Genomic DNA, 16060 nt, shown 5'->3' with positions numbered 1-16060 from the left:
CGATGTCGTCCCTTCCTATTCACAGGGCCGGATGCACCTCGACACTCTAGGTCCTGGCCCCTGGGGTCTGATCCCATCCTGCCCCATCACCTTGGCAGGACAGACAGACTTACCCTTATGTACTTAAATGCCCCTGTCCCCAAACTGAACAGCCGGGCAGGCGGCGGTGGGAGCCTGACAGCCTGTGGGGAGCAGGAAGGGGCTCAGCACACAGGCAGGTTGGTATCTGCTGCCAGCCTGGTGGTTCTGCAATGAGGGAATGAGCTGGCTCCCGTGGCGTAGTCCTGGATATGGGATCTCAGTCCCCACCCATGCACACATACATACACACATACAGGCAACCGAGGTGTTTAGCCCTAGTTCTAAAATAGGACGAAAAGGAAGAGGAGGAAAGGGCAGCCTTATGGCTTGGCACTTCCCTGCAAGGCACATCAACTGTACGGAGGAAAGGTGGGCTGTGCTGCTGCTTCCTTCCACTGGGGGGAGAGGCAAGACAAGGTCTGAGCTGGTGGGCATCTGAAAATTTTAGAGATGATCCATTTAACCAGCTCCCAGCGAGCTGCCAAGCGGGAATCCAGTACTGCTGGGGAAGAGCCAGCTGACAGCCTCGAGAACAGTAATGCTTTTGCCTGCTGCAGCTGCCTTGGTACACACAGGGGAGGAACAGAGAAAATCCTCAAAACTCCTATAATCCTCAAAATTCGTATGTATCTTTCCTGCCAAAAGCTATTTGAAATAGCAGATACTGCAGTCCTTTCCCTCGACAAAGATACAGAGCACTCTCAAAAGAAATACCACTGCACTAGCTTTCTCTCATGTTGGTGCCCTTTGGGTGGATGTCAGCTCTGCTTCTGCCCTTTTACTTAACCTGCAGCATCTCCCCTTGCTTCAGAGCAGGCCTCCCCTGCACAGCCATTCCCTGTTCTGCTGCTGGTGGCCTGTAGAAGCCAAGATAGAGGGCACTTTGTGGCTTTTCTCTTAATTGCCCACACAGCAGTTGGCCATCAGGGGTTACCTGGCCAGTCACTCACTCTTGTATTTTCACTCATTTTATTCAGTCTCTCTTTGACTGCTGGTAACACTCACACACATTGGCACGTTTCATTGGTAATACTTCTGTTAAATGCAGCTGTGTCATGAGGATGGCCTGAATGTACTGGCTTAATACTGTTGCCAAGGACAAGGATCCCACTTCTACTAAGTACCACATATTCTGTATTTAATCAGCCCCTTCAGCTCCCTGGACTCCCCTTCTCAATACTCAGTGTTCCTGTAGTACTCACTCTACAAGTATTTGCTAGCTTTTTCACAGTGAAGCCACTTAGCAAAACAGCTCCCTTACAAGTGGCTGGAAAGTGGAAAAAAATCCACCTGTGAACTTCTCTGTGATCACACGAGCATGCGAGCTCCAGGTGTAATCTCACATCCAAGTCATTCTGCCACAGCAAACCCTCTCAGGAGAGGGTGGCAGGATGGCTGTGGCTCCTGCTTGTGTGTCTGTAATAGATCTCAGTAGTGATCCGCTCACAGAAACTAGCTCTGGGAAGTGGAACCGCTCTGTAATCTTCCACTGGAGAACATGAGCTGTGTAGTTACTTTTCTAGGGCTGGTTCTGGTTATTTCTCATGCTGCTGGAATAGGCACCCGTTTCCCAACCTAGGGCAAAAGGCTGTAATACTACACAGAGTGAGCTGCAGATAATCCTTTTTCTGAACACTTTGCTGGCTGCATTTCTAACTCAATGTAAAATGATCCACCCAGACCAAGATTCCTTGGCACATCAAGGACCAACATCTCTACAGATAATGCCTCAAAAGAACAACACTTAGCCTGAGAAATACGACTGTGAAGAGACATGCGGTACTATGTCAGGGCACAAACATTACCCTATTTGCACTCATATCTGCAAATAGATCTTGACTGTAACAGCAAACACTCACTTACAAGGAAGATGCAGTCAATTGTGGTGATTTCCTAGATAGAGACCCTGTGTCATATGTAAAAATCAAACGAAATTGCTTTATCTCAAAAACAGACCACGCTCAGCAGTTCTTTCTGCCCTGATCTAGAGTCATGGTAAAAGCCTCCTTGCTTGGCCTCTAACAAAGATTCTAGACTAAACCCTAGGACGCACCTAGAAGGAGAGGGTCCTGCACTAAATGGGAGATGAATGAGGTGTCCTCAATATTGCTTCCTTCTCTGAGTCTAGAAGAGGGTTCAGAATATTGATTCTTTTCATGTGTTGCTTCTGGGATGACTTTCCCTTCTTTCTCCAGCTCACACTCTAGCTCTTTGATTCTCTGCAGAGCTTCTTCCAGTTTCTCTTTAAGACCTTCAGATCTCTCCTCTGTATTCTGAGTACGGATCTCTTTCTCTAAAACACAGACGCAAAGATAATGCTGAAACCTGAAATCTAAGCAGCTGCTAGGAGGATACTTAAAAGAAAGATTTAGAACGCTGACGCGTTCAGTGGGATTGACTGACTCTGCAAAACACATTTATAGCTTCAGAGAAGGGTGTTGTTAAAAGATCTATAAAGGACTTCATGGCACATTTATGTAAACCCTGCAAATTGAGTTAATTTTAAAACTCAGTGTTTGCTTGCAAAGGGTAAGATGTTGATTCTCATTGTGCAGAGAAAAATATTGTGCACAGTCAATTATTAGCAAAGCTAAAGAGATGGGGTAACTCTGGATAATGTAAGCTCACAGACAAAATGAGAAGTATGAGGGAATGTAATTCAGAGTGCCTAAGCCTGCTCAGGTATGGAAAAAGTCATTACCAAACACAAACCTTGATGTGATTCTGTGTGGAGCCACTTGGGTGCCCCTACCAAGCTCCTGGGCACTAGCAGGCCCTGGAAGCACTCAGCGGCATTCACATAGCACTCTGCAAGTGCTAACAGGACCTGAAGTATTAAGAAGTCTTGCAGAAAACCACAATGAGTACCTCTGCAATATACCTCATGAGTACACAAGACAGAAAATTTGCACACAGATGAAGGACAGCTGACAGGGGTCATGCCTTCAGCTAACATAAATGGCCCAAGGCAATCAGAAGGGAAGGAAACCCAAAGTTAAGCCAACAGATATTGGATGAAGCAGAACCTTATCAGAGATCAGGGACTTGCCTGGGATGAAACCCTGCCCTGCTCAGGCCTCCAGCAAACGACCAGTACCCACAGGAGCTGCACTTGCAGATGCTCTAGTATCGCCAGGGCTTCAAACTCTTTCTCAGAAAAGTGAGTCAACAACTTGGTGGCAGTCATCTCCCTCTGGTTGGGAAGAGCAAAACCTTCTATAAGTGAACACGAAACCAACAATGCTGCATTTTATCAGTGGCATGTACCTGGTTTGGTGCTGGTGTCTCAGTGCACAGTCATAGCACAGACAAGAGCTCAGTATCAGCAAAACATGAAAAACCAGAGGCTAGTTCAGGCACTGAACTGATCTTGGCAGTAAAAACAGACTAAAATGCTTATCTGACTCAGATGTGGAAGTCTCACTGGCTGATAGTCTTGGGTTGCTGGTGCATTCACTGGGTTACAGAGATTGGAGATAGTTGTAGCCCATGCAATCACAGGTGCTAGCATGTTTTACAGCAGTAGTAGGTATAAAGGAGGCACTGCCTGTCTCTCGAGGTGTTCCTCTTTTATTAGGCTCCCTCCAAATTCCAGTAAGGCACATTTAGGACCTAAGAAAAGAGTCTGACTCTTGCGACTGGGGACACTCCCAGGACAAGCGGTCTGTTGTCATGCGTCTCGGCAAATTCACCAGTCACTGGGTCAAGTTTCGGTGCAGTTCATTCACCTGCACAAAACATCAGAGCAAATCAAAACCAGCAATAAATGACTGGACTCACCAAGCAGTCTGAAGTCAGTGTATTTCACATAAGTCAATAACCTAACTAATTCAATTTGCAAACTGACCTAATGACACAAACATTTGTTTTTATCATTTTTTTTCCTCCCATATTCATTCCCATTACAAACACATCTTTGCCTATCATGGATCTATCCTTCTCCCAGTTCTTGTTTAGGATCATATGCTGCTTATCAGCCATGTGGTGCTTTCTCTTTTCCAGAATTCAGCAACAAAACAAAAATCACACACCACACTTACAGGAAATAAAAAAAAAAAAAAGCCTAATAAGAGCCTCTGATCTACATTTCTGGGAGAAAGAAGAAAAAACACAGAGAGGAAGCAGCCAAAACAGTTCTCTGAACAGGAAATATCAATGTTATTCCAAAGAAAATGCTTGCTAAAGATGAAACAATAAAATTGTGTTAATGTGCTGTATAAGAAACCTTACAGCTATTTTTAAAGGACTTCTCCTCAGCTCTCCTTTGACTGGAAGACAAAAGCCGGAACTCAACTCAAACAGGAAGGAAAGTGTCAGAAGAGAAACACGCGATCCTCACACCTGTGCTCTGGCCAGATGGACATCGAAGGAAAGGGTGAATACTCGATCTAGTGCTCTTATCCCTAGCAGTTTCAGGCTTACAATTAGTTACCTTTTCATTAAGATGCGTGACATCTCAACCGCATGATTCCTGGGCGGAATCCATCACTGAATCATCTTAAAAAATCCTCTAGGTACCACCATGAAAAAAAAAAAAAGCAAATTCAGAACCAAAGTGACCTCTAGTGCACCAGACCCAAGGATCTTCTATCTCAAAGACACCTTTTACTTCCCAAGTCCAAGAAAACAACATATTTTAGTACACCATGGAAACATGACATAGGCATTTTCGTTAATGCTATAGTCGTGGGCGAACTTGGCATTTGCAAGAAATCTCTTACATATACATTATGCATGTGCTCTGCAAATTATTTATTTCTTGATGATATTTACCAAAGACAATAGAGCACCATGAAGAGGAATATGTCCCCACAAATCTGACTGTAAATGAATCACATATTTTGGTTTTTCTTCAAATGTCAAGACTTCCAAGGCAGGTGGCAGTTCTGAGAGAGATGGGGATGTTCCAGGAGCGATATTGAAGCCATCAACTGTTTCCACAGTTATTGGCAAATCAAAGCAAATGAAAGGCAGTCGCCAATCATTTTAACACTTTGTCGATCGCATTTATCCCACTGCCAGTTTCCTGTGCCAGGCTCCCCACAAAAGAACATTTCTTTTTTCTTACAAGTGTAGTTTAATGTACAAGGTCGGTTCAGACACAATTAACACCTCTGTCCCTATGGGAAATGTGGTTTCTTATCACTCTCAGCTTCATGCAACTGGCTGGAGTCTGTACAGCTCATCACTGCATCCACCCGGGCCAGCCATGCAGGAATCTTGTGATAAAATGCCCACAGCCCAGCTTCGTGCATGCCAGAACCTTGCTTCAGCTTTTGCACCTTAAATAACCAATCTTCCCTACTTCTCACCAAGGCTGTCAAAACCTAGCTGTGCCTGTGGGGGAAGAAAATACAAACCTTTAATTACAAATCTTTCAGCCAACAAAAACAAAGCTGGATTCAAAGAGGGATGCCAGGAGGGACGAACAGCCTTTGTGGGAACTGGCTACACTTAGGACTAAGAATGAGCTGTTTAGTAAGCACTGAATTAAAAGCAAGCTGAAAGAAAATGGGCTTGATTTGAAGCCCTGACTTTTTCTTCTTGTCTTGGCAGATTTGGCTCCCTCATTGCATAAAGGCTGAATATAACTCTTTTTAAAACAGCTTTGCAGTTACAAGCCAATTCTTCAAAGATGTGGGTGATACACTATGCACAGATGTGCAAAAATGCTTGGACAAGATAGTAAATTACTTGTTCATTCACTCATCTGGCACATCCCCATGAATATTCTCTTTTTATTGGGGAATGTGCTTGAAATGTAACTGTTTGCTCTTGACATCCAGTCCTTAAGCTTTTTTTAAATCCTGGCGAGTTCCTGGCCTCCATGGCATCTTGTAGCAAAGATGGCATGCTATGCATATGGAGGTGATGACTTTTTAAAAATATTTCAATAGTTTTGATGGCTTCCCCACTGTACAGCTGTGAGGTAGAACTGCTTAACTTCTCCTCTGGATCGGGAGAAGTGCAATGAAGCAGTGTTGGGATGTCCAGACTGGTAAGAAATGGAGGAGGTTACCCTCTGCAGGGTGGAGCATTTTAGGGCACACAATGGGAGCCCTACAACCAGACATTAGTTTTTAATGACCAAGAGACCAAGGAGAAGTAGTAGGAATTAAGGTGTTTAAGTATCCCTGCCATGCAGCCTCAGCTTAAGAGGAAAGAAAAAAAGAGGTGGGTCCCAGGACGGCACAGGATGAGGGAGAAAAATCACTTCTGATTGCTTCTGTGTGGTTTGGCTTTATTAGCCCTTAGACAGTATTCTGGATCCTTATTAAATAGTGGCTTGCTTTTGGAAGGCTGTCTATGTCATTGCATTTCTCTTATAAGCTTAATCAACTCCCCAGCAACTGGAGCTCACCAGAGAGGTCACTCCAGTCCCAAGTGCCAATTTTAGAGTCAAAAACATCTTATTCTCACACAGAATGTCCACTGTGAAGGTTTAAGAAGTGACCAAGGAAGATCGAGTGAAAGAAAAGACCTTAAGCCAAATCTTATAGACTTCATGTAAGTCTTCTCTTATATCTCTTGTCTAAAACAGCCTCATATCTCATTTTTCTCTCTGCATCTCTAATCCTTGTCATCAAATACCAAACCCTTTGTATTTCTGACACATGCTGCTTGACATCAGATAATCAGATCTTAGAAGATAATAAATACTTCAGGTAACTGAGAAATACTTTAGGTGCCATTGTCTTACAGGACAAAATTACCATGATTTCAGTATTCTCTTATCTATTCTTTATAATCCTTTTCATTTTCACTGTTTCATACCAGAGATGCAATTTAAAGAGAGGGATACCTTGTCTTTTCTACTGAAAGGCCATTACATTACAATGCAAAAATGAATTAAAGCCCTTCAAAATACACTGCCTTGTATGGATCAAGAGAATGCCTTTCCTATGGTTCAGTTCACAAAGCCCTTATTAAAATAAGCTAAAATAATTTTTTTCTGGACTTAACTGGCTGAAGCAATTTTGCACCAGATGCCTGGGCTGCGCTGCCTAGCCCTTTGCTCAGATCACAACCATCGAGGCTTCTGAGAATCGGCTCTTAACTTTTTGACATGCTGGTGTGTGGCCAATTATGGCCCAGTTCCTTCTTCTTTCTCTCACTTTCTAATGAAAACTACCGGGAATATTTTATTCCTTTAGCTGTCTTTTAGGATGGACAGACTTATCATTCTATCTCCGCTCCTTTAGTAGGCCGAAATATAATATGTAGTGTAAGATAGTGTAGGGAAAAGCACAGGACAATCCTGAGTGAAAGAACAACAGTGTGAGAAGCAGTTTAGCAAACATGAGTTTGCTAAGAGGCAAAGGTTGAGGTTAGTTGCAAATTATCCAACATATGTTTGTTATCTTACACTGGACACGATAACTTTATATCAGCAAACATTTATTTACATACTTTATTATCAAGATAATTCAATATCTAGATTGAGATAACTTTGTTTTAATGATAAAGTAATAAAAAAAGCATTACCCTCTGAGACTGTTATCTGGTTAATGACCTCCAAAGTGATGTTTTACATGGATTTTAAACATCCATTCTTTCATTTTACATTTATTTTCTTTTACATGACTTATCCATATAGTCACAAACCACTTGTGCTCCCTCTGAACACACGATTTCCTCATGGTATATCTGCATTACAAGTTCTTTGCACTATATCGCATTTAAAATTTCAGATATTCTTTTTACATATGACTGCAAGTTGATTTTCTTGGAGTTTATGCCTTGAATGCTTTTGATTCCCAGCACATATCTGGGGGTCAGACTTGAGCTTTGGAAAAAGGTAGTACAGATTTTGTCAAACAGTCCTTTATTACTCGCTACCTTCCTGGCATCCCCAAGGAAAGACTGAACTGCAATACTGGTCATTCCTTACCATTATTCCCACTTATTTTTATATTGTATTGCCACACATCCTCTGGTTTCTTTCTTCCAGGGCAGCGTGCTGTGGAGGCAACGCTCTAGCAAAGTCCTGATGTCGACTCAGCAGTGTTTGTCCCAGCTCCGTCCAGTGCTCCTGCAGGCTGGCAGCACTCCTCAGACTTTCAGTTTTTCTTAGGTGCACCACCCCTCCATACTGCTTTAAGTCTTCTTTGAGCATCTGAAAGAAAAGTAGCAAGATCGCCATGCCCTTAAAGGTTGGACCACTCCTTGGCTGCAACAGAAAGATCGTGGAAATCAGGTAAGAGAAGTGTGAGGAGTTCATGAGCATAAAGATGTCACAGTAAGTAGACAGCACAACAAATTGGAAACTTATTGGTGACAATTCTGAGTGCTTCTATGAATTAATATAATTTATCAGTCACCCGAACTGTTGGTCAGACAGTGCTCAAATGCACGACTAAGTTAATGCACAGGCTGAACCGTGGTATTGATCAATTACAAATTCTCATGTATAGACTCTTAGTTTAAGCTTCAGTACAAAAGATTTGAGCTGATGTGGTTTTGTTCACATTTGTGATGGGCATAGATGCTCACTGGGGCTCAGCTAACATGGTAATTTGCTAAGCAGATACCACTTGATAATATGTGCAGCCTTCCAGAATCTTACATTTACCAAGTTCTTGATATCTTGTAGAATTTCATCCAGTAGCTTTTCATTTATTGGAGAGGGAAAGAAGGGATGAGAGTTGAGAGAAGAAAACTCCTTTAGTAGCCAGTGTAAAGCCAAGAGTGAAAATATACTCTATGCATACCAAGTTTATGATACAAACTGAAAGAGAATTAAAAACCATCAGGCCCTACTCAACTAGAAGTTTTTATTCTCTCACTCAAAGTAATACAAACACTGGGTGCCAGTTAAGAAAATATTTCACTTCCAGAAAAGACGAAAATCAAATTCAAGCATGTGTTGACAATTCAGACATTACTAACTTTATGAATAAAATCTGTAAAGTGATGTATTTTGTTTACGCACACACTATGTATATTTCTGCATTTTGTATTTGCACTTATGCTTTGTTTTATTTAATATATCACAAGGGACTAACAAAAAGCCTGCAAAATACAACCACTGTATCATAAAAAATGACTTTGGATTTGAAACCTCTTGACTCTCAGAGTCTCATTTCATATCTGCACATGAGAGAACTGAATGCTTTATTGAAGCATCAGTGTGTGTGCATTCAAGTTAAAATGAACCAAACTAAATAGAAGAATTCTTTTACAGCAATGACAGCTGCAAAAAGGACGTTCTGGTTTGCAGCGTGAGCTCCTCTGAATTCAACCACACATCCACAGCATCTCTTTGGAGTTACCATTAGGGACCTGGTTATCAAAACACATGTGTTGAGAAGTAAAGTAGAGCAGTAAGGGACGTGCAAATTGCACAAAATCTCACTGCACCTGAGAGTCAGTGCATGCTTTGCACTGGGCCAGTGAGACCTACTGTCACGAGGCAAAGGTTGAGGGAGTGGGCTGCTACCTCTGGTCGCTCTGGACCACTCTCGAGTCACTGCAATGGAACTACTGAAGCTGCTTGTTGAAGCTGCTGCAGACAATTTGCAGTTTTCCCTGGCTGGACCCCTTGGAATGCTCTGTTTCTGTTCCAGCGTGACCCAATCTCTCCCTGAACGGCCATGTCTCTTCCTGCAGATCAGCCTGGTCTCCTGTGTCCTGCAGGCACTGGGCAAGAGGGTGGGAAAAGGGACTGGTTGTGATTGTTTTGATCCAAGTCAGAGGAATCTTCCCTTTGCCCTAGCTATTTTGAGAGATGTATATATCAGAGATCTGGGAAATGTCTGTAATAGTACAGCACAGCGCTGACAAACCCTTTGAAACAGGACTAGGGTGGCTCACCCTCCCCGGGTATGCCAGAACCGAGTGCTTGACTCCTTGTAGCTTGTATGCTACTGCGATACCATGCAGCCCCATATCTATGAGGCCAAAATTACACTAGCCTGGATCTGTTTTGGTTTTATGGAGAAGGAACAGGGACAGGGAAGAAAGCCACAAAGAAAAAGGGGAAACAGAGGAAAAATAAAAGTTTCAGGTAGAGAAAAGGGGACATGGAGTAAAGAAAGAAAAGCAGAGTGTGAACGCATTCAAATTTTAATGCTCATTTGAAACTAGACCAAGATTTGAAAGTTCAAATAGCAGCCAAAGTACTGAATGCTTTACTGAGAACCATAGAGCAGCATAAACCACGCATACAAACACTTTGAACAGGTACCCATCACAGACAGGCCCCTACCTTGAGGCCAAGAGAATTATGAAATGCTCGAGAACGTTGGTCAGTGTCTTTCCACTAACACAGAGCCTGCAAACCAATGTGAGCTGGTTTCTGCCTGTTATCTGAAATAAACATTCTCGGCCCTGTGTTCTTCTGAGAGGAGAGGCGTCTGACAGTAACACAGGAGCTTTACCAGCAATGAAATGGGGCTCAAGTGGTTGAGTCTACTTTCCAACAACTTCACGCAGGGTGGTACTTACACAGATGGGAACAGTCATAGTTTCTTTTCATGGTCTTTGAGCAGCATTATCTATTCACTGAAATGAACACAAACGTTAGAACTAAATTACAAAACAATGCTTCCAGTGCTAGCTACAGGATCCCACTCTCTCCTTCAATCTCTTAGTCGCGTGTATGAGCTGATAAAAGTTGGAGAAGTAAAGAATGGTCTGCAGGGTTGATCTTCAGTGGGAGCATCCTGTACCTAACATGACAATTGGACCTCCTGCAGCTGTTCCCCCAGCTGGAGCTCCTTCTTGCCACTAACAACAGAAATCTTGTAGAAACCATCTCCCTTTAAGACCTCTCATAGTACTCAGCTAAGAAGTGACCAATGGGTTTAAAATTTACTGGTGGGGTCAGAAAAGCACCATGCAATCACATCACACCCACCCAGAGACTGATCACAGGAGATCATAAAAATAATAATAATGTTTGGTTACATCGTGTTGGCAAACACATTCTGAGGATTTCATTCTTTATCTTTGTATTTTAATCCTTGAACAAGGAAAAAGAACCTCCTTTAAATTTAGTAAGTTGTCTGGAGAGACCAAGGGGAGTCTCAATAGCATTTTTTGGGCAAAGCTTGGTAAACTAAATTCAAAACTCACAGCCCGGGGTTTAAAAAAAAAAAAGCTGCAATTTCAAACACACACCCCCCCACCAGTCGAATTCAAGATGCTAGAAGGACTCTACAAACATGAAGTGAGAATAAGAACCACTCAGAGCCCACCCAGCTTTGTGGCAGAAAGCAATTATAAAAGAAAACCAGAGAAACTAAGCAAAATTTTTAAAACCAACCATAAAAAAACACCCCCTTGTCCAAACAAAAAAAACCAAACCCAGAAACAAAAAAGGGCAAAAACCCAGTAGCAACTTCCAAAAGTTACCTCCAGGGATTGAATCATACTTCAACTTCTACATCCATGTTCAACTACCAGAACTCCCCTGAGAATCAGTACTTGTGTGTGGCAAATTCTGTTAGTCACCCCAAAATAGCAGGGTGAAAGAAAAGGATAGAATTTTCATAACCTCCCTTTTATACTCTCCCCTTCCCAATAGCAAGAAGTGTTATTTGGGCAGCATCCTCAGCCTCTCATCACTTTATCCCCCTGCTCTGAACAGTTGAGGACAAACCTTTGTAAAGGAAAAAGCACTCACTCATGGAAGTACTTCAAGGGCAAAACTCACCTGGTTCTTCACGATGTGAAATTCCTCAGGAACCAGGCTACCTGCTAGGGATGCTCGCTGGGGATGGAAAAAAAAAAGAGCACAAAACATCAGCATAAAAGATGTGAAGACCCTCCCAGTTCCTTCTCAAAGACACAGGTTTGGCAGCTGGGAGAGGGAAGCTCATGTAGTGACTTTTCACACTGCTTTTCCCTTTCCCGCTCCACAGAAACAATCTATGTCCAAAACCAGATTGAAACAACTAACACCAAACTGCAGCAGGCAAGCTGGGGGGCTGGAGCCCCAATGAGAGTTGATGAGTTTTAGGATCAGGATACACACAGAGAAACTCCTGAACAGCAGTGCTCTCAGGAGTACATGAGACTGTACCATGGCTCCCTATCTGCTCCTGACAACTCTCAGCAAAAGATCTTCTGCTAGTCATTGCTTTCATAGCTTCTTGGCTAGGTGCAATCTCACACAGGTAAGGGACATCCCTGAAATGGAGGGAAAGGGCTCGTTTGCTGTTCCAGCCTGCAGGCAACCCATCGTTCCCTTACTGCCAGCCTAAGCCACGCACAGGTTTGTTCTGCTCAGCCCAAGGCCAGGCTCATGGCCAGGACTCCCTCCCCGAGCCAAAAAAGACTGACGAGATAATGTTTGTTAGGCAGATTAACCTCGCATTGCCTGTCTTTTTTTCAAATCTGCTGCCAGCTCCCTGTTGCATACATATTCAGTGTCTGATAAAGAGCAAAACATTTTTCACTTCCTAGTGCTGTTAAGCATCGCTTTTTTACAAATAAGCGTAAAACTATTCCTCGCTAAGTCCATTAAAGCCAGAAGAGCTTCTTTTCTTAATCATGGATCACAGAGCATCCCTGTGAGCCTGGCATCCTTTGGAAGGATGGTTCCAAGAATTGCTCTTTTAACAACTCTAATTTATTATTCCCAAAACATCTTTCCCTCAAATATCTCCAGCCCGAAATCAGACAGGGCAGCTGGCCCATTTATGCAGCCACATTAGGCAGCACAGCCACCTACCATAAAAAAGGACCAAGGGAGAGATCTAGCTCTGCGTTCCCAGCTCTAATGTCTTTCCATCGCCCTGGGCTCTTTATCCTTTCTTTGCTTACTTTCCAGCGCTTGTCAAACTGACAGGGTGGTCCGTCAGGTGTCTGAACTTGCTCCGATGATTAGGATAATGCCAAAGCCGATCTGGACTGCAGGCAGCCCTGCAGACAAGGCACACGTGGCTGTCACTTCTTAGCAAGACACGTGCCAAGGAATGGGAGAGGTCAGGGTGGCTGTCTGAACAAGCTTCATGTCATTATTTCTGTCTTGAGGCTAAAGAAACAGCCTCAGCAAGGGCTTCACGGCAGCACCAGGGTGCGAGTGCGTTTTGTAGGCACTGGAAGGCAGCACATTGGATCTGCATCAAATGGCACCGTCAGAAAAGTAATGCAATAGAAGATAAATTTATCTTACGAGGTTGGCAAATGTTCATTTTGCCCAGGGAATGAACACACACCCCAACAGAGACAATTCTGGACAGAAAGTGGCAGAAGATGGAAGCATGCTCACCCTGAATCCCAGTGGGGGTTTGGTGGCTTGCAGGGCCAGAAGTACTCCAGGCTGTAGAGAGAAATGCTGGCACAGGTCAGGCTGTGGAAATCATTTTATGGAACAAAACTATGGTCCAGGGAGGAAGAAACGGGCCTGATGTGGGTCAAGCATCCTTGGGGATGTCTGGAAAATAGCATGTCAGAACCATAGCAACTACATTTATTCTGCTGGTGAAAGAGAAAGCAAAACCAATGATCAAATAGAGGGCTGAGAAAAACAGTGACAAGAGGTCTGCTCCCTTACCCGAAAGTGAGATTAAAAAGCAGGGAGCTAATCCCATTTTTAGTAGTTGTTAGATCTTCGGTGAAGCCTAGAACAACTATTACCTTCTAACGACAGGAGATAAAGCACTAGTCACACGACTGCACCAAGCTGTCAGGTGCACAGACACCAAGGGATGCTGTAAGGAACTAAAGTTTGCATGTTTCTGTAAAGCCATTTCCTTTCTTGTGGATTGCTAGCAGTCATCTTTCTACAAAGATATTAACATCCTAAAATATCAGCAAATGCCTAAATAAAGGCAAAACTTAATGCAGAGGCACTGTTCAGTTTCCTTCCATTGGCTTTTGGTCCAGGAGCTGGTGCTCCAGTTGTGGGCATGGTGAACACTTATTTTAACGCTTAGCCAAGGAATTTTGCAGTCATGAATGATCCAGAAACAGAATTAAAACTGCATTTGTACTGCACAGCTTTAATTTTTTTTTTTTTTAATTATTATTTATTGTCAAAGACCCCCCCCTTACACTTGACATTCAGTCCTTCATTTGGGAAAAATCCCCTGATGCTTTGCGACATCCTCCATAGGGGTGCTTGGTTTTCCATCTACAAACTGTATTAAGAACTGCTTCTGTTATACATCTAACTGGGACAGAGATTTAATTTTAATTGTCTCTAGTTGTTAATCTTACCACTTTTTCTTCTTAACAATATCTTACTAATGAAAAAAAAGTGTTTCCATTAGTTTTGTAATCTCCATGAATTCTCTTCTGAAGCCTCCCCCTGCCACTAGCCTTGCCAATATATATTGCTTATAAATACCCTTGGTATTATAACTTTTTGGCCTCCTGATCAGCTGTATCCTTGTAGTCTCTGTTTTCTAATCGGGTTAGCTACACTTCTTTGCCTTCAGATACATATTTGTGGGTGTAGGTATAATCTAGGAGTCATCTTGCCATGTAGTTTCTTGTCTTGCTGCGTAGACAGTTTCTCGGAAAGAAAATGAAAAAAATTTGCTAAAAACTTCTGAGAGAAGAAAACTTTTTCCTAACAGCTATTTTTGGCAGTACACAATATTCCTACCAGAAAGGATGGGAAGACTAATGACACTGTTCTGTAGTAGCTACAGTTTAAGGACAAGACTTTAGACCATATGGTACACAGCTGGAAAATATCACATTAAGTTCTTGGCACACAAACCCTTTCAGGCCCAAAATAAAGGCAGAAATCACCAACGTGACATACATTTGGCAGCTGCTCCAATTCAATATGCGTTACATCAGGAGAGGTTAGAAACTCTGGTCTGTTCCAAGAGCTATCAGCTCCTTCCCCATGCTCTTCTCCAGCACTTCCAAGGATGTCCTTTCCTCTCGCAGAGATGCAGTGGCCGATCCTGCTCGGCTGGTATTTAGCTCTGACATTTCCTGCTGCTTTTTAGGACCTGAAGAAGGGTTTGTATTCCTTCCTACACACCCAGCAGAGGAGGTCTTCTCCCTACCCTCCAGCAGTCTTGCCTGGTACCTGCAGGCCTGGGTCTGCCACAGCACAGCTGCCTCCATCTCTCTCCTCTCTACTCTTGGAAAGGGGGAGACTTGTAGCCCCATCCAGGAGGGCTGGGACGCAGCTGTGCCAGGGACTCCCCAGCCCCATTAGGCTCTGACGGACATCTCCCCACAGCAGCCACCTTCCCAGAAGAGTAACCCCACATATGTTACTCTGCCCCCAGCCCCACTCCCCTTTGCCCTCTTGTAACCACCTCTCCCTCTCCCCAAATCACAAGCCTCAGAGAAGAAAGAAACAGGCCAAGGCAATTTTTTTCCTCCCCTAATAGCAAAATATATTTCAACTGCTGTAATACAGTAGATTATAAACAGCTCTTCTGCATGACAGAACACAGTACAGGTTGCATACATGGAACCGCTGGTGCCAGGGCACAGCGGCACATGGCGGCTGCTGGGCCATCCTCTGCTTGCATGCCTCTTCCCTGTCACCACAGGTGAAGGGGCAGCGATGGCTTCGTGGCCCCAGCTGCCAGCACAGGGAAACAAGACAAGATTGAACTCGGCTGGCTCGGAGGCACTGCAGGGAGCTGGCTCATAACCCTGATGCTGTAGAGCACATGGGCTTGCTCACAGCTCATGCTGGACCTCCGTCCTTCCAGCCTATCTACATTCAGAAGGTGGGAGCTCAAACAGTTCAGTTTTCCTTTAGCAAGTGGACTGATTCATGTAATCCATGCCATTTCATATTAAAAAAATACATTAGGATTTTCCCCCCCTCCAACCACAACGCATAGAACAGGCCTTATGCAGATGGCTGTCATGGGATAGCGCACAGTTAGCAGCTCAGATGCAGGACTGCTTCACCTCTGAAGGCCAGAAGTTAAATATCCCAACAGAAAGGACATGAAGACTCTGCAGAGGTTCAGCCTTCCTGAGAACAAACTGTTATCCGCATGAAAACTGGGACACATTTCACTATATTAATACTTGTGATGTTATTGAG

At 43.5% G+C, this 16060-nt stretch overlaps 1 protein-coding gene across 3 annotated transcripts in view; it reads left to right on the top strand.

The window, feature by feature from the left end:
* The window catches only part of TOR1AIP2 (torsin 1A interacting protein 2), a 187571-nt gene that overhangs the window by 89989 nt on the left and 81522 nt on the right, over nucleotides 1-16060 (top strand). The gene's annotated exons all lie outside the window — the stretch shown is intronic.

This window comes from Chlamydotis macqueenii, chromosome 8, assembly GCF_036417535.1.
Source record: "Chlamydotis macqueenii isolate bChlMac1 chromosome 8, bChlMac1.mat, whole genome shotgun sequence".
In the NCBI taxonomy this organism is placed as follows: domain Eukaryota; kingdom Metazoa; phylum Chordata; class Aves; order Otidiformes; family Otididae; genus Chlamydotis; species Chlamydotis macqueenii.
The sequence above is the reverse complement of the archived record's forward strand: the minus strand, read 5'-3'. Positions and strand labels throughout refer to the sequence as shown.